This window comes from Rattus rattus, chromosome 5, assembly GCF_011064425.1.
Source record: "Rattus rattus isolate New Zealand chromosome 5, Rrattus_CSIRO_v1, whole genome shotgun sequence".
Taxonomy (NCBI): domain Eukaryota; kingdom Metazoa; phylum Chordata; class Mammalia; order Rodentia; family Muridae; genus Rattus; species Rattus rattus.
Window position 1 is genome coordinate 137057786 of NC_046158.1, and position 19630 is coordinate 137077415.

At 47.5% G+C, this 19630-nt stretch overlaps 1 pseudogene; it reads left to right on the top strand.

The window, feature by feature from the left end:
- The window catches only part of LOC116901054, a 148035-nt pseudogene extending 147014 nt beyond the window's left edge, over window positions 1-1021 (top strand).
- Window positions 1022-19630: the final 18609 nt, after the last annotated feature.

Consider the following 19630-nt stretch of genomic DNA (forward strand, 5'->3'; position numbering starts at 1 on the left):
AGAGATGAAACTCCCTGGGGCTGGGCAAATGAAGCACCTAAAAATTGTCAGATATCACAGGTTCAGAGTGGACTCCAGGAAGGAGCACCACCTAAACCCAAGAGGGTGGCTGGTACAATATCTAGTCCGTCTTGAGGACTTCTAGGGTCAACGCTATGATAGATGCAATGGTTTCAAAAGCTGGGGGTAGGGTGGGGGCTTGGAGGGAGCAGGATCAAATGGCCAATAGATATATAAAAAGATGTGTGCCGTCCTCAGCTGTTGGAGACATGGAAATCAAAACTACTTTGAGATTCCATCTCACTCCAGTCTGGATGGCTGTCCTTAGGAAGGCAAATGACAAGAAGTGCCGGCCACGATGTGGGGAAAGAGGAACTCTTATTCACGGCCGGTGGGCTGTAAAATGGTGCATCCACTGTGGAAATCAGTGTGGAGGTTTCTCAATGAGCTAAAACTAGGATGTCCTTAAACCAGCTCTACCACTCCTGGGAACACACTCCAAGGATTCTAAGTCAACACTTAGCAGAGATGCTGTATGTCCGTGCTTATTGCTGCACCATTCACCATAGTCCAGATATGGGACCAGCCTAGACGTCCACCAACAGAAGACTAACTAGATAAAGAAAATGTGGCTAACTCTTCTGGGGACGGTGCTTAGAGGCACTCAGGAGCGTCCAGCGTTTGACATACGTCGTAGGCTTTCCTACAATACAGCCTCTAACAAAACCAGGCTGTCTCGAACCCCCGGCAACAGGACTGTTCACCTTTACCCCAGAAGGTTGAGAAAGCACCTAAATCCGCATGTGGTGTGTGCCCAGGCAGACTGCGAGGGGTTCATGCTGTGAGACCCAAAGACCTTATGGGATTGTCTAAGACAAAGAAGAGCGTCAGTAGGGCCTATGGTGGCTCCATGTGTGCCGAGTGTGTCCGTGACAGGATCAAGCGGGCTTTCCTTATGGAGGAGCAGAAAATCGTTGTGAAAGTGTTGAAGGCACAAGCACAGAGTCAGAAAGCAAAATAAATATGTGACTTTTTTAAGTAAGAAAAATCAAGACTTGGTCTATGGGGGGGAAAAAAGACAATGTGGCTAGACACAACTCAGCCATGATGAAGAATAAAATGATGTCTCCCCCTACCAAGGCCCAGAGAACATTTCACAGGACCGAGTGGAAAGAGTTTAAGAGCTGGAGTGTGGGAGGAGGGCTGTGGAACTCTGCCATCCAGGTATGACGTAGCTGTTGCAGTCATAAACACACAGCACAAGACCAAGCCCTTCCTCATGGACAGAGGAGGTCCCAGGAGTCCCCCGTCCCTTTCTGAGGAGCTAATATTAATGGCTTCTTGATGAGGGGGTGTTATTTTATTTAATTGTGTAGCCACTGGGGACTAAGCGGGATGAAGAGTTTCAGAAGGAAAGGCAGAGGAAGGACATAGGCCAATGGGTTAGATATAGGGTAAAAACACATTGCATATATTTAGAAAAAAAAAAAGTCTTCTGAGAGAAACTAGGTAGAACTGGAGATCAATGTGTTAAGTGAAAAAAGGAGGCGTAGAAAGACAAGTTTGTGGGGGCAGTGAGATGGCTCAGCGGGGTAAAGGTGTCTGTGGCCAAGTCTGACAACCTGAGTTCAATTCCCGGGATCCATATATGGCAGACAGAGGGAACTGACTCTCCACATCTGACTCCCACAAGTGATTCTCTGATCTTCATACATGCACACAGTAAAAATGTTTAAAATAAAAATTTTAAAAAGACAAGTGCTTTCTCTTACATACTGAATCCTGTGTGTGTGTGTCTGTGAGTGCGTGTGTATGTGTGAGTGTGTGGTGTGTGTGTGTGTGTGTGTGTGTGTGTGTGTGTGTGTCTGATCAAAGTTGAAGGGGGACTTTTCAGAAGGATGAAGTGAATCAATGGGCTTGGGGGAGGGGTAAGAAAGGACAATGGAGCACGCAGCATCAACAGATGGAATTGTCTCGAAACCCATTAGGGTATATAGTGAATATGTGTTGACTTTAAAAATGATATCGAGAGAAGGTAACCACTGGGGATGGAGGTATCTGGGTCTGGAAGTGAGAAGAAAAACAAAAGGTGTGTGCCCACTTTTGTCAAATGCTTACCTTGAACAAGTCACCAATCTTCTTATTCAAACAGAACTTCAATTTGGAGGGTGGGTCCTTTCCCTGCAGATGGCCCGGGGGCACTGTACCAAGCTGGCCATGAAGTTCCAATTGTGGAGTGAGTGATGTGTTTGGAATCAGGAACAATTCTGCATAGTGAGATGTGAGGAGTGCCTAAGGGTTTCCAGAAAAGATTTTCTTGTTTCTCAGAAAGAAAAAAAAAAAATCCCTGCTTTGTTGCTGGACATGGCTGCATCTGTGTATAATGTCTGCTGATGTGGCAGTCACCCCGTGAACAAATGGGTAAAATGAGTTCTCATGACATCGAAGTGGGATTGGGGGATGGGGGTTGCCGGGCATGGAGCCTTGGAAGGAGTGACACCTACAGCTGCCCCGTACCTCAGAACTGAACGTCTCACTGGTTAACTTTCTGCAGCCCCGAGGCCTTGCAGCTGATATAAGGAGGAGTAGATTCCGAGGCTGTTATTTTATAGCTCAGGCTTGCAGGAGAGATTAAGGAAGCCGAGGGTGCAGGATACAGGCTGTGCAACCCAGCGGAGCAACCCCAGCTTCAGCTTGGCAACTTGCTAGATGTGTGACCTTGGACATGTCATTTAATGTCTGAGGTTTTAGTTCCTGGGGACGAGGAGAATACAAATGGAAGGGCTGCTGAGAACGGTATGTGTCCTAGTTTGCTCTCCGTTGCTGCGATAAATGCCATGACTAAAAGCAATTGGGGAGGAAACGGTTTATTTCATTTTACAGTTTATAGTTCACCACTGAAGGAAGCCAGGACAGGTGCTCAAGGCAGGATCCTGGAGTTGGGAATTGAAGCAGAGACAAGAGAGAATTCTATTTACTGGCTTGCTCCCCATGGCTTGCTCCTCATGGCTTGCTCGGCTTAAAAATTTTTTTCTACATACATGTCTGTGTGCCGTGCTGCAAGCCTGGTGCCCACAGAGGCCAGAAGAGGGTATTAGATCCCTTGCAACTAGAATTACAGGTGATTGTGAGATGCCATGTGCCTTCTGGGACTCTGACACAGGTCCTCTGGAAGAGCAGCAAGTGCTCTTGGCCCCAGAGTCACCTCTCTGGTCCCTCAGCGAGCTTTTTAAAATACAACCCAGGATCATGTGCCAGGGGTGGCACCACCCAGAGTGGGCTGGTCCTTCCAGTATTGATCATTGATTATTGTGGGAAAAGGCATCCTCTCCACCCTTGACGGAGGCTGTGACCTCCTGCCCCGACTTCTCTGTAATAAAGGACTCTAACTTGAAACTCCTTCTCCCCTGAGTAGCTTTTGTCTGAGTATTTTTCTCACAGCACCAGGAAGGGAAACCGCGACTGGGGGAGGGCAAAGGCTTTCAGACAGGTTTTAAAGAAGAAAAAGACGTATCGACAGTAACAACACGTGTCACACTCTGCTAGCTAGTCTCTTGTCATCTTGACACAAGTTAGGGTCACTTAGGAAGAGGGAACCTCAGCTGAGAGAGGGCCTCCATCAGATTGGCCTGCAGTCAAGTTTGTAGGAGCATTTTCTCGATCAATAATTGGACGCTTATCAGTCTCTCTATCCCATACAACTCAGTGAATGGTGCCACCCACTTTTAGCCTGGGCCTTTCTACATTCATGAATGTATTCAAGACAATCTCCATACACATGTTCAACCTGCTCTAAACAATCCCTCACTAAGACCTGCTGGGGACATGGAAGGACATGTTCAACCTGCTCTAAGAAATCCCTCACTAAGACCTGCTGGGGACATGGAAGGTCTGTGCTCACAGGTAAGCATGAAGGAAACCAAGAATGATAAACACATGGCTTTGTCTCTTCAAAGGAAGCTATGTATAACCTGTGTATGTATTCCTGTCCAGATTAGGAATCCATGTGGCTAACAACTTGGTGACCTCCGTGCTATTTGTAAGGCCAGACCACACCAGACTCCCCCAGAGTCTTCTATTTATCTCAGTCAGTCACCCTCCCTCCATCTTTACCTTGAGCGCTGCTTCTCAGCCAACAAAGTCCATCTCCACGGAGGGAGCCACATGAACTTTGAAAAGACTTTCAATGTATTCATGTCTTTGTTCTACACACACGATTGAATTAATTATCATCAGGATCCTCCCTCTGCCCCCACCCCCAATTTGTGCTGTGCTTAAATACGCCCAAAATATCTGACTGGTTGGGGTCAGACTCAAGAAGTTTGAACCGACACGGGCTGTGCGTTGTGCAGAACTGGATTGTCTTCTTTCCTCGCTCTGCTGGCTGTGGTGTTTGCAGAGACTGCACGGTGACCCTCGCTCTTCCTGGGTGAGTCTTGGTTGTGTAAGATGATAATAAAAACTAGCCATCACCCACCCCATGCCTACTGTAAGGTTATACTCACCTGAGGCCCACCGTGCCCAAGTCCACCTATGGCACTCGTGGGAAGGTGGGATTGGAGGTCCCACCATCCCGTGCCTGGGTCAGGGTTGGGTATGGAGTAGGGTGCTGGAGGAGTCAGCTACAGTAACCCAGGCACCACAGCACTCAAGAGGGTGGTCATGCTGATGTTCCTGTGGCAGAGAGGGTTTCCCTCTTGTCCCAGGCCGTTTGAATGATGTGTTTGCTACGTTTCTGTCGCTGTGATTAAAATGCCATCACCACAGACAGCTTAACAAAGGAAGGGTTTATTTGGGTTTGTTTCCAGAGGGAGAGTCCGTAATGGCAGAGGAGGCGTGGCTGCAGCAGTGGGAAGAAGACTGATCCCATTTCCAACCACAGGGGGGAAGCAGAGAGAACAAACAGGAAGTGGGGCCAGGCTATACATTCTCAGAGCCTGTCCCCAGTGACACATTTCCTCCAGCAAGGCTTCAAAAAGTTCCATAATATATCCCCAAACAGCACTACTAACTGGGCACCAAGTATTCAGTCACAGGAACCCAGTGGGGACATTTCTCATTCGAATGACCACAAACCTCTTAGGCAAAGAAGGTGTTCTGCATGCACGAAGTCAAAGGTGTCACCTAAGAAGAAGGACATCAAAGACAGAAGGACCATCCATCCTTCACTCCCAGGTCTTCCCTACCATGTGGATGGCAGACAAGCAAGCTGTGGGCTACATGCTTGGTGCCTCTTGCTGTTTGACTCTGCTTCGCCATTGTGTGTTTCTGAGGATGTTCAGGGATTGACCTGGGCCCTCTAGTTCCTATTGTCAAGGCTGGTTACTATGTTGCGGCGGCTGCCATCCTTCTCCATGCTCAGCTTCTGGGAGCCGTGCTTCCGGGCTTCCAGTTGTGATCCCCAACAGAGTAACCATGCTGTTACTTACTTCATCTGTCCGTTCTTAATTAGGCTAAAGTGGATCCTGGATCAGAGCCCACTGGCCACTTTCTATTACTCATTCACCCACCCCATTCATTCATTTAGAGGCACAGCCTTCTGTACCCCAACCTAGCCTCATGTTCAAAACGGAGCTGAAGATGACCTGAGATTCTAATCTTCCTGTTTCCTCCACCCGAGAACTTGGGGTGCAGGTATGCACCACCACAACCAGTTTTATGCAATGCTGGGGTCAAACTCAGTACCTTATGCATTCCAGGCGAGCACTCTACCAACTGAGTTACATACCCTGCTTCTTCCACTGTGTTTTCCAAATCAGAGGCAGAGCCGATCTCTTTCTAAGGCATACATTGTGAGACTGCAATCCAGAGGCTACCAGTAGTCATGTTTCCCCACGGTGTGGAAGGAGTCAGGCTGTCATGTGAGAGGAAGGAGGGTGTGAGGCCTGGGTAACCTCTGAGTTGATAGCACCTGCTTTTGGAGGTCAAAGGGCACAAATATTCTGCCCCCAACAGAAACTCCCATTATTCCTTAAATACCTAAGAGTCAGCATTAATGAATTCCAGTTAAATTTCTTGACATAAGGACAGATATGGACCCTGGCCAATGCCTCCCAAGCTCCAGCTTGCCCTGGACCTGGCTGCTCTCTCAATTTGACTCTCTGCCCTGAGGAGAGCTTTGTGAAGCCATTCCATCCTGCCCATGTTCTACCTCAAGCAAGACACTGGGTATGCCTGGAGCTGTGGTACCGTCTCTGTCCATCTCTTCCGACTCATGCTCCCCAGGTCATCTCACTGGCTTGCGTGGCTCTACCACAGCAGACGCTGTAGTTACCACCTCAGCTCCACTCTACCCTAGCTGAGCTCTCCTCTCTAGCTCACGGTAGAGACATGTTGACTACGGTATTAGTCAGAGTTTTCATTGCTGTGGTCTGAGAGGTGGAAATTAAGGGAGGAAAGATTTATTCTGACTATAATTTCAAAGGTTTCAGGTGAGATACAACATGAAGGAAGGGCGTAGGGGAGTAGAGCTGCTCACCTCATGGTAACAGCAACCATGCCAGTACTAGCCAGCTTCTTCCTTCTTCCTCATTGGCTTCATCTGGGCCCCCATCCTATTGGATGATGGCACCTATTTTCAAGATGGGTGCTCCAGGTAGTTAATTGTTTCTGAAAACTACACACACACACACACACACACACACACACACACACACACACACACACACACACACACACACACACACACACACACCCCTAGAGGAGTGTTTAGTAATCTGTGAAATGCCTCTTAATTCAACCAAATTTGCATTCAAGATCAACAAGGATTATCAGAGTATCCGAATTATTATTTTTTTTAAAAAGAAACCGTTTGGATGGTGGGTATTGGGAATGATACTTATAAAGTCCCCTTGATCTGGGTATGGTGGCCCCAGCCTTTAATCTTAGCTCTTGGGAGGCAGAGGCAGGCAGATCTCTCAGCCTGGCCTACAGATGGATTTTTCAAGGCGGCTAAGTCTTGAGCTCCTCCTCTGATTTCCACGGCTGACGGACTAGAAGCTGTAAGATGTCATAAACCTTTCCTCCCCGAGCTGCTTTTGGTCATGGTGTTTTATCCCAGCAATAAAAACCCTACCCAAGACAGACTAATCCTATTCGTGTGGGCTCTGCCCCATGACCTTGTCACCTCCCTGGGCATTGCCTCTCAATACTATCACACTGGGGGACAGGATTCAAGGCAAGAGTCTGGGTGGACCCAAGCCCCTAGACCACAGCAGAAGTTCCACCACTTTGGTCTGAGATCTGGGTATACTTGGCTGTGTGATCCTGGACAAATGACTTAACTATTCTGGGCCTTGGAAGTCGAACAGTGACTGGGGACGAATGATGCCTAAACAGTGCTGGCCTAGAGACAACAACTAAAGTTCAGGGTCTCTGAGGATTCACCCAAGGTCACAGAACCCATCTGTATGGTACACTCGTGGTGCAAACCCAGGAGAGGCTGATCCCAGAGCCGTGTGAGTGAACACTGGCGTCTCCCGCCCCTGAATGAGCTCCATGAAGTCATGGCCAACGCCAGGGCCCAGAGCTTGGGGCTGTGTTTCTGAAGCTGAATCTTGGTTGCTCCTGGTGTCGGCTCAGCCAGCTGTGGCCAGGACTTTGCTGCATCTCTCTCCTCCCCCACTGCCTCTTCCCTCCCCTCCTTTCCTGGATAGTATTTCCCTGGGGCTCCCATTACCAATTTGCAGAGCAAAAGCATGCACAGGCAGTTCAGGGGTGGCATGAGCTCAGCGGCTCTGGTATTGTTTTTAATTCAATATTTTGTCCCTGTGCGCCAGCCTCCTTTATTGGATGAGAACACTGTTATTGGATCCTGCCCTGCAGGAGAAAATGCTGGCTTCCCCGGGACATGGCAGCTGGGTTCTTCTAGAGTCTGATGTGTCAAGGCAGGGTGAAAAGACAGCAGAGAGTTCCAGAAAATGTGCTGGCTACAAGCTGTTCTGTGACATGCGTAGAGCTATTAACATATGTATGCTTGGCCTTTTCCCTTGCCCTCCCTGCTAGGGTGGACAGAAGCTTGGGCAGTGCTTCCTGACGCCCCCTCCCTTCCTCAACATGGCCACCGCATCTCACAGTCCTGATGGGATGCTATGCTCTGCCCACAGCTGCTACCCCAGTGTCTCTCGAGCCTAAAGGGCAGCTCTTCCTGCTTCCTGATCCCTCTCATTGTCTTCATTGCTGACAGGCTTCTTGGGGGCTGGGGGAGGGGAGTTGTCTCTTGGTAGAGATTGTATAAAACCTTTATGGAGTTTATCTGGGGGTGATCGCAGAAAACTCTTGGAAATGGGGAGGCATAGGGGTAAGATGGGAGAAGTAGGCGGATTATACATTGAGCGCCTGGGGATGAAGCCCCTAGAGGCCTTGGGAGCCAAGAAGCATTTGGCTGTGCTTCCTCTCGCCTGGGGAGGAAGGGGCTGGGCATTTACCCACTAGGCTGCCAGACTGAGATACCAGACTGAGCTAATGGGACAAGGGTTGTGATTATCTATTGAAATGCTGGGTACAGGGTAGAGGTCAGAACACCAGCATCTCACCTAGCAGACACACTCCTTGACTTCAAACCCTTTGATGGGTTTGTTTCTGCTCTTGGAGGTAAAGATCAAATAACCTTTGTCTTTATTCTGAGCCTTAGTGGGCCAGCATCTTCCAACCTCTGCTTCCTCGCCTCATCATCCGTCTTTCCATCCACCCTTGGCCTTAGCAGCTCTAGCCTCCTTTCTGTTCTTCAAACATGGTTTCTCTCAACACAGCCTTTGCACATCTGGTCCTGCCATCTATTTCCCCTGCCCCACCTAAATAACCCCTCCATGTCCTTTACAACTCTGGGCAGCCTGGAGCCATCTCTGGGGCTGACTCAGATTCCCTTTGGTCCCCACTCAGGGATCCAGTTCCCCGAGTCTGTTCATATCAGATTCCTGAGTGTAAGAGTCCCGTCTGTCCTTGTCACTGGACTCACCCTCAGGGCTCAGCACAGAATATTTTGTTAGGTGAATGAAGAAAAGTGTGGAGGGACAAGGATTCAGTGGGGTCATTGAGACACAGAATGCAGAGGTGAATCAAGAACCCCAGAGACCAGTGGATTCGTACGGGAGGGACACAGTGAGGGAGAGAACTGAACTGAAACACAAAGGCATGAATGGGAGGAGAGGCACCGGGCCAGGGGGCTGTAGGGAGGAGATGGAAATAGAAGATGGTGTTTAGTACTGTCCTGCTGCTGTTTTGTGAATGAACTTTCAGGGTATGGCCTGTGCATATCATTCCTTTTGCTATTCTTCCTTATGAAGAGTCACCAAAGCAGCCTGTTCCCTATGGTCCAGACCTGTGTGTGCTCTTTATGCTCCACTGGGATCTTGATTTGATGAGATCATAAGTTGTTGAGCTTCAGTTCCTTGGTTTGAGTTGGTTCCTCCCAGCCGTGTAGCCTTTGGCCAGCCACTCACCCTCTCTGGGTCTTGGGTTTCCTCATCTGTACAGAGAAGGTAATCTCTAGGCCTGGCCCAGATGCTGAAAGGAGCAGAGATAAAACAAAAGCCCATTGTTTAGTTCATGTTTTAGGTACTGAAGAAGTCGCACTTTTCTTGCACTAACATAGCATATGGCCTCATATGTCTGTGTTGACTGAGTACCTACTAGGCATGATGCGCCAGGCCTGTCACATTTGCTGGGTCTTCTGTGGTCCCGAGAGGTGTGAGTAGCTGAGGTTAAGAACCCATTGAGTCCCACTCACTGTCCTTTGTGGCTATGGAGGAACTACACTTCATGACCTTTCTTGTGCATGGTAACCTCGTGGCTGTATTATGGTACTGGGATGAGAACAGGGGGGAAGCACAGGTGAGGTAACTCTCAGTGACCCTTCCACCCACCCACCAACTGGCAGCAAAGGTCCTGAATCCCCCAGAGACAGCAAAGCCACAAAGTACCAAGAGACAGGAGCCTGAGTCAGGATGCAGAAGGCCATCTGTCTAAAACCCTCCTGGGACTGTTGTGAACAAGAAATAAATGTCCAAAGGGGTTGGGGAATGGCTCAGGGGGTAACGTGCCAGCCACAGAAGCATGCGTTAAGATATCCAAGATACATACCTCACAAAAGCAGGGAGAGAGGCTGGCAGAGCCCTAATGTCATTGGCCAACCAGCCTAGCTGAGTCAGCAAGCGTGAGATTCAGTGAAAGACCATGTCTCAAAAACCAGGTGAGGAAGACTCTGATCTTGACCTCTGGCTTCCATGTGCATGTGTATACACCCTCACATGAACACACACACACACACACACACACACACACACACACACACACACACACACACCCCACAGGAACATACAGAAATAAATAAATGCTATCCACACTGTGGTTAATTACAGCAATTGAACTACTCACGGCTGGCATTTCTCTGCAGGTTCTATAGAGCCAGGGCGGCTTAAACAATTTTCTACTGGTGACCTCTTTTGCTTGAGAAATTTTTATATGACCCTTGGTGTATGGGTATATAAACAAGTACAAAATCAAACATTTGCTGATGAAAAAAAAATCATAAAGAAATTTATGTGTGAACGAGTCTTTGGTGAACATATAATTTTGCAGCTTATTAAAATGAAAGAAAATTTGCATGCTAATGAGATTATGTGCCTGTTTATTTTTACATAGAGTTAAATCTTTGCTACCGCAGGATGTTAGACATCTTCAATATTATTCAGGGTTGATTTTATTTTTATAAGAATGTAGATTTATAAAGGAAAAGTGATAAAGAGAGACTTAGCCCAGTGCATGAAGGCTTGCCCCCAAGTCTAGTGCTCTCAATTTAATCCCCGGGACTTGAATGTCAGATGGGGAGAACCAGTGCCCAGGGGTTGTCCTCTTACATGCAAACCATGGCACATGCATGCACCCTCTCACACCATAAGGGTAAATTATTAACTGTAAACAGAACTCTTTTTAAAAAGTGAGAATGGATTCTCAAGAGTGGGAGGGGCTCCAAGGGAGGGATACCCTTGATTGACAGACATCTCGGCTTCATACTCACCAAAGCTGTGAACACTATCTCATGTAAACAAATACACAGCACAAAATGGTAGGTGAAGGTTTAGAACCATTTCAGAGATTATTGGAAAGTGTGCCTTAGTCTTAAGCCAAAATTCATTTAATGATTTCCTTTTATGAAACTCAAGTCAGGAACTCAAATAGTAATTTTTAAAACCAAACATTTTAACACAATGTAATCCGAAGATAAAGTAATTTGACACTTGTATGATGAGGGATGGTGGTGAGGAGATATTTTTAAAAAAAATCTTTGTTTTCTGTAATTAAACCATCACATTTCTATGAAAGAACTAGGAGTTTGTGTGTACGGCAAAAGCAGTGCAATTCACGACATGCCGTAGTCTTGGATCTGAGCCAAGGTATTTCAGGCCCTCGGTGACATGTGTGTTCAAAACCAGGGCTGCAGTGATGCCACACGACACCACACGGATGTGTGCTGCCAAGGAAGTCCTCACGATTCCCACACTCACATGGGGCCCAAACCAGGGCTCACAGAGTTGTGCAGTTTGTACGGAAAAGGGGCTCAGAGACGTGAAGTGAGTTGCTCAAGCTTCCACAGCCAGGATGTGGCAGAGCTGAGCACCTGCCTCCAGAGCAGGTACACACACGCACTTGCACACGCACATGCACACACACTCGCACGCACACAGCCGGGATTCGGACACACCCACTCTTCAGTAAGAATGAATGCAGTTCTCAGCCTTGACTTTCTAACCTTTATACCACGTACCTAAGAGAATAGCTCAAAGACAAAAGAGTTGCCAGTGGCAACCCTCCCTACACTCCTGAAATCAAAATGCAGGGTTGCCCTGTATTAGACTGGAAATTTCCGGAAGATATATATATATTTTAATGCTCATTTTAAAATCTGAGTGGGGTGGCTCAGAGGGTGAACGGCACTTGCTGATGAAGCTGAGATTGAGGTTCCCAAGATCTCCCTGGTGTGATGAGAGAACCGTCTTCCGAAAGTTGTCCTCCGACCTCCACCCACACACCATGGTCTGTGTCCCTCCAAAGAAACAAACAAGCAAACAGTGGTGAAGAGAACTTTTCACTAAGGAGGTTATAGGATCTTATTTCATTGTTTGTACATGTGAAATTCTCCAAGCATAAACACACCTGGAGGACATAAAAATGTTCTCTGTGACTGCACTGGGCTTGGTGCGCTGCGAGTGTTCAGACCAGGGTGTTTGACAGAGCTCACAGGTAGTGTGGCCGTATTGCTCCCAAACCTCCAGTTGGTGATAAAGAACTGAAATTTTTCTCACTTGCAGAACACTGCAAAGTAGTAGAATAACTCTAAGATGAATAAATATACGATTTTGTATGATCAAATATCATCTCGTACTGGGTTCTTCCACAGAAACTGCCCGCCACAGCTGGGTATGGTAGCACACGCCTTTAATCTCAGCGCTTGGGGGACTGAGGGGCACAGATCTCTGAGTTCAAGACCAGCTTGGTCTACCTAAGTAAGCGCCAGGCTACCAAGGGCTACAGAGTGAGATCTCAGAAAAGGAAGCTCAGCTCCAATATGGGCTGAGGAGATGGCTTGGCAGTTAAGAGCATTCACTGCTTCTGTAACAGACCTGGGTATGGTTTCCCAGTGTCTACACGGTGGCTCACAATCCCCTGTAACTCCTGTTCCAGCATATCCGAAGTCCTTTTCTGACCTCTGAGGGTACCACACATGCATCCTATACACATACATGCATTTAAGAAACACACTCATGCAGTGACATGTCTACAAAAAGAGGGAGAGGAGAAAAGAAGGAGGGAGGGAGGGAGGGAGGGAAGGAAGGAAGGAAGGAAGGAAGGAAGGAAGGATGGAAGGAGGGAAGGAAGAGAAAACTCAGGAAGGTGGTGCCCCTGCCCATCCTCTCTGCCCACCAACCAGTCTGAGGCCACTGGTCCTCCAGAGCTGGGACTAGTTTCCAAAACTACTCCCCAGATGCATTCATTTGAAAACTACTAGGTGAACTGGTGGGCATTAAAGGGAGAGATTCAGGCCGCATAAGTAGCTGGAACCCAACACATGGCCTCACGGAGCGTGCCAGCGGACACCAGGCATTCTTTTGTCTTATTTTCATCCGTCTCTCCTTTCTCCTCATCCTTACACTTTCCCTCCTTTCACGCTTTCGTCTTAACTTCCGCTCCCTGGCTGTGATTCAGGAACCTTTGTAAGCCACCCGAGCGAAATCCTTTCTGGAATACCATGGTGGCAGAAATAAAAATGTATAACATAACTATACATATAAAATGTAACACGTGCTATAAAAACCCATTCCTAAAACACCAACAGCGACTGTTCATCACGGGGAGAAATTGATGGTTAGCGGTGTGTTGGAGAGACGTCCAGACAGATGCATGCGGCTGACAGAGCTCAAGTAACTGGCTTGCAAGTAACTTTATGAATCCTCTGATGATAAAAGCGATTTTTAAAATTATTCAGTCAGTGATATTTAATGCTGGCTCAAGATAGAAATTGGGAAAGTAAAGCAAGAGGAAGAAAAAAAGAAGTAAAAGCTATCTTTACCCCGCTGCTCAGAGAGACTGCCGTGAACCTTCTCTGTGTTGGGTTTGGGGATCGGGTCCAGATCTAGGACTTTGAGTATGGTGACCTAATGCTATGCCTGCTGGGTAACATGAAAAAGATGATAAAGTGGAGGGTTTAGGGAGAAGGAAGGAGTGAAAGGAAGTACTTAGGAGGAGGGAAGGGAGGAAGGAAGAAGGGAGGCATGGGAAGAATCTTGGAGGGTTTGTGTGATGATTGGGAGCAGGTGGTAACATGGGGTATCAATACAATGTCTGGTGCCTGGTCTGAGGCAGAGGTAGTATAAGATTTCCATAGGGTGTGATGCTGTGGAGGGGAGAGATGAGATGTGGGAGTGTGACGGCGGCCTTGTTGAAGTGTGTGTGGCCTTGTAGGAGTAGGTGTGTCATTGTGGGTGTGGCCTTTAATACCCTTGTCCTAGCTGCCTGGAAGCCAGTCTTCTCCTAGCAGCCTTCAAATGAAGATGTAGAACTCTCAGCTCTTGTCTGCACCATGCCTGCCTGCACACTGCCATGCTTCTACCTTGATGATAATAGACTGACCCTCTGAACCTGTAAGCCGGTCCCAATTAAATGTTCTTTATAAGAGTTGCCTTGGTCACAGTGTCTGTCACAGCAGTAAATCCCTAGCTAAGAGAGAAGTTGGTACCAGAGACTGGGGTATTGCTGTGATAGGCCTGACCATGATTTTGTTTGGAAGAATGTGGATTTGGAAAGCAGTGGAATGCTTTAAGTGGGGCTTAATAGACTGTCCTAGTATGAATATGGAAGACTTTGTTACTGAGAGTGCTTTGAACTGTGTGGACATGGCCCAAGAGGTTTCAGTGGAGAAGAATTTCAGTGTGTGGCCTACAGACTGGTTTTTTTTTTTTTTGTGGTATTTTGGTGAAGAATGTGGTGGCTTTTTGCCTTTGACTGAAAAGTCTATCAGAGGCTAAGGTAAAGAGTTTTATATTGGTTGTATTATGAAGGAAGTCTCAAAAGAGCCCAGCAAAGACTTTGTTCTCTGGTTTAGTTTTTTTTTTTTTTTTCTTTTTTTTTGGAGCTGGGGACCGAACCCCAGGGCCTTGCGCTTGCTAGGCAAGCGCTCTACCCCTGAGCTAAATCCCCAACCCTCTCTGGTTTAGGTTTATGAAGAGTGTTTTGATGACAAAGAGCAAGCTGAGAAAGGAAAAAATATAAAATGTATGGTTCAAATAATAAAAAAGGCAGTAGAAATGGAGTTGAATCCTATGTTCAAGGAGTAAAGAGATTGAGGGAGTGGTGATCTCAGGGCAAGAATCCCACCCAGCCAAGTTTATTGTTTGTGTTTGCAATTGAACTAGGAAAGTTAGGACTTCTAATCTTGAATGAACTACAATCTAGTGAGAGGGCGGATCCTGAGGCTGGAAGACACGGGCTTTTGAACTGGTTCTTGAGGGATAGAGGACACGAAAATCTTAGGGCCATGCATGTCTCCTTTAATCCTAGGAGACAAAGCCAAGCAGACCTCTGAGTTCAAGGCCAGCCGGAGACAGAGTAAGTTCTACGGGGGAAAAAGAGCGTAAGTTCAGGCCTGGTGGTACATGCCTTTAATTCCAGCATTCAGAAGACAAAGCCAGGCAGATCTCTGAGTTCAAGGTCAATCCACAGAGCAAGTTCTATGACAGCTAAGCTTAGGCAGTAAGAGAGTTGGACAAGGGCTGGGGATTTAGCTCAGCGGGAGAGCGCTTACCTAGGAAGCGCAAGGCCCTGGGTTCGGTCCCCAGCTCCGAAAAAAAGAACAAAAAAAAAAAAAAAAAGAGAGTTGGACAAAAGAAAGCTGGTAATAGAACAAGGGGGGCCATGTTCCAGCTCCAGCAAGCAGTGGAACTCGGAAGCTTTAGCCACACGTCTCTTGGCATTAGAGTGACGAATAGGAGGAACTCCTGGGACAACTGATGTCGCTTAGCTGGAGCTAAGAAATTAGGGGTGATTACAAGGAGACCAGCATCACCGAGGTGAAATTAGGGAAGTGTTTTCTGAGAGCACAAAGAAGCTGTGTTCCAGAGAGAGCCAAGGCTGTACCTTGTGCTGCAGCTGGACTTGGTAACGTGAGAACCAACCAGGTGGTACTGATTCTGAAAGTGTGACGGCATCAGGCAAGCAGGCGAGGCTCGACACTGTGAGAGGCGAAGGTGCAGCCTCAGATACAGTTGACAGCCCAGGACTGAAGGAATCATGCAAAGAAGTTGAGGCTTGGCACCATGAAGGGAGCCTATGAGGGGCTAGTGTTGAAGCCTAGTTACAGTGGAAGACCCCAGTGTATTGGAGATGTCAGTACCAGTGGATCACCCCAGTGCTACAGAGGGCAGGGCTAGAGAAATGACCCAAGCCCTTTGGAGGAGACCCAAAGATCATGTGTGGATCGAAGACAATGGAATAAGAGCTGTGAAGCTGAAGTTGACTTGGGGACCCCAAGATGTAAAGATACCAGAGCTGTGGGATACCTGCTTGGGAAAGCTGCTTAACAGGGAGTGTAACCAGCCCAGGAGAAAGAAGTTTGGATGAATCTCAGAAGAGACTTTGAACTTTGGACTTTTAACATGGTTGAGACTATTATAGACTATAGGGACTTTGGAAATTAGACTAAATATACTTTTTATTATGCTATGGCTAGGTATGGCCCCCATAGACTCATGTGTTTGAACAGCCTATGGGGGCCAGGGAGTGGAATGTGATGGTTTGTATATGCTTGGCCCAGTAAGTGGCACTATTAGAAGGTGTGGCCCTGTTGGAGTAGGTGTGTCACTGTGGGTGTGGGCTTTAATCTTGTCCTAGCTGCCTGGAAGCCAGTCTTCTCCTAGCAGCCTTCAGATGAAGATGTAGAACTCTCACCTCTGGCTTCACCATGCATGCCTGGGCGCTTCCGTAGTCTCACCTTGCTGATAATGGACTGAACCTCTGAACCTGTAAACCAGCCCCAATTAAATGCTGTTCTTTTTAAGTGATGCCTTAAACATGGTGTCTGCTCACAGCAGTATAACCCCAACTGAGACAGGGAGTCAAGTGGAACTGCCTCAGAGCCCAAACTGCTACACCCCAGAGAATGACAATGTGTACCCCGTGTTTCTGCAAGGATTGCTTTTGCGAGGATCCAAGCATATGCCACATCCCCTCTGGGGACCTGCAGTTATTGGAGGACCTGGGAATAGTGCCCTGGGAGGAGCAATAATGACAATGACAGGGGCCAGGCTCTCTTTCGAGTGCTTCGGCAATAAAGAACCGGTGCAGAGGATCCCCGGAGAGCACTAACCCGGCACAGACAGAGCAGGTGCACACCTGCAGACAGTTTGGGTCTCCAGGAGCACTGGCCTGAGGTTCTCACGCTGGTGTAGACAAGGGCTGTGAGACAGTGAGTGTCTGCTGACACCGCGGGGCATGGTGTACGTGCCCGGGATTTTAACCCTGGACAATATTTTTTGTACAAGACCTTTCCCCACTAACTATATATGTTCCCAGAAGGAAGAGACCTTGTTTTATATAAAAGCACCATGCTAGACTGGAGAGATGGCTCCCTGTGTGAAGCACTTGCCTTGAAAGCCTGAAGACCTGAGTGTGAGACTCCAACGCCTATGTAAAGCCAGCCAGTACCCGTATTCCTACTGCTTCGCGCTGAGGACGGAGGTGGGGACAGTAGAATCTCCAGAGGCATGCGCAGCAGCAAACCACAAAGAGAGTCTGTCTCAAAGGTGGTGGGAAGTGAGCGGCAGCACCCGAGGTTGCCCTCTGACATCCACGCATGCGCTATGGCGTCCCTCTCCAGCACGTGTACATGTGAGCTTTATCCTGAGAGCCAAGCGTTGTTCTGGCACTGAGTAGGTTCTTACTAGTTACTTATTACAGAATTGGGTCATGTTGTAGAGGAGAGATCTGAAGTCTGGAGATGGGAAGTAACTTAGCCCAGCCAGCTGTGGCAGATGGAACATTGGCTAGCCCGAGAGCCAGGGCTGTGTTGGTAGGTGGATTTTTGGAAGAACACGTGACAGCTGTGATTTGTACTATGAATCGATCTCTTCATGACACAATACACCACCGTGGATATTTCCATGCTGATGCGAATCTGCTAGAAAATTCTCTGAAAATTAACTCCGGGTGTCTCAGGGTTTTATTGCTATGAAGACACACCATGGCCATGGCCAGAGAGGTTCCATAACCCCGTTCTTCTATCCTTGACTGTAAAGTCAGAACCACGTCGCCAAAGCTGTCAAGTTCTGGTGCTTGCTGGGGCTCGAACCTGGCCCCCTTGTAAAAATGACATCTTCACCAGCTTTCTGTTTTTGATGGCTTCTTTCTTCATTGTCTAAGCTTGGCTGTCCTGAGTCTTGATGTGTAGACCAGGCTGGCCTCATACTCAGAGATCCACCTGCCCCTGCCTCTGGGGTGCTGGAATTAAAGGGTGCACCCTCACACCTAGCTCTCACCTTTTCTTTATCTCATTTTCATAAATTGGAAGCTTAGCTGGGTGGGATCTTGCCATGAAGCCATCACTCCCTTTATTCCATTTTTTTAAAAATATGTTTGTCTCCTTGAACAGAGGGTTTAGTTCCACTATACTTGGTGTCCTGTTTCTCTTTGAACAGTCTCTAGGCCACATGCTAACATTCTTCCCCTCTGAAACCTCTTGAGGCAGGCACCCATAGTTCAAATCACTCCAGGTACCACTGTCTTCCATGTTTCTACCAAGATGGCCCACTAAGTCCCGCTGAAAGCATTTAACTACTTTTCTAATCCAAAAATCCCAAAGTCTATGTTCCTCTAAACAAAAGCATGGTCAGTCCTTGGCACCAATTTTTGTTTTATTTAGTGTTTTATTGTTGTGAAGAGATACTATGACCATGGCAAGTTTTATAAAGGAAAACATTCCATTGGGACTGGCTTAATCATTTTCAGAGGTTTAGTCCATTATGGTTGTGGTGGGAAGCATGGCATCGTGCAGGCGGACATGGTGCTGGACAAAGAGCTGAGAGTTCTACATCTGGACCTACATACAGGCAGCAGGAAGTGACAGTGACACATTGGCCAGGCTTGAGCTTCTGAAACCCCAAAACATACTCCCTAGAGATATACCTCTCCAACAAAGCCACACCTCCTCCAACAAGGGCACACATGTCCTAGCAGTGCCATTCTCTATGGGCCTACGGGGAGCCATTTTTATTCAAACCACCAGACTGGGTTTTTGCAAATTTGTCTATTTAAGCTGACCAAGGCAAGGCACACACTAGAACACAAGTCTGTTTTTGGCTCAAAAGATTCACTCTTACCCTTATTCTGTCTTGTCTTTCTGGAAGTTACAATCTACACTTAATCAAAAGGGAGGTGTAATACATGCAAATGAACTGTTATAAAGCAGTTTGCACAGGCCACCTGTTGAAAACAGAAACCCAGTCAGAAAACATCCCTGTTTTGACCCTCTCAGCTACTTCTCTAAGTAGACGGCACTCTCGTTACCAAAGCTCACAAAGCCCATTGTGAAACCTTCTCTACCATGCCCTGTTCTGGGCTTTGAAGAATCCAGGGAGAAGTTGACAAACTCAGCCCCAACTTTTAGAGTTTGCAGTCGAACTAATGAGGCTGTCAATACATAAAATGTCAACTATCAGGTACAAAGTGACGGATTGAGTCTGTGAACATCAGAGGAAGTGCTCGAAGAGGGAATAATGAGGAGAGGATGCGGCAGTTTGAGGAATAACACGTTTCTCATGTGTAGTTGGAGGTAGTTGAATGGGCTTTCTGGGATGGAGTCTGTTGTGATTCCAGAAGTGGAACTCCTTACTATTTCAATAACGGGCAAACTCCTTCCCCAGAAACCTCTTTTTATAAAAATGTGTGTGTGTGTGTGTGTGTGTGTGTGTGTGCGTGCGCGTGCGCGCGCTTGCTTCTGGGTGTAAATGGAGGTGGAAGAGACCATCGGCTCCTCTAGAACTGGAGTTAAAGGCAATTGTGAGCTGTTCAACATGGCTGCTGGGAACTAAACTGGGTTGTCTAGAGAGCAGTAAGTGCTCCTAAGTGCTGAGCCATTTCGCCA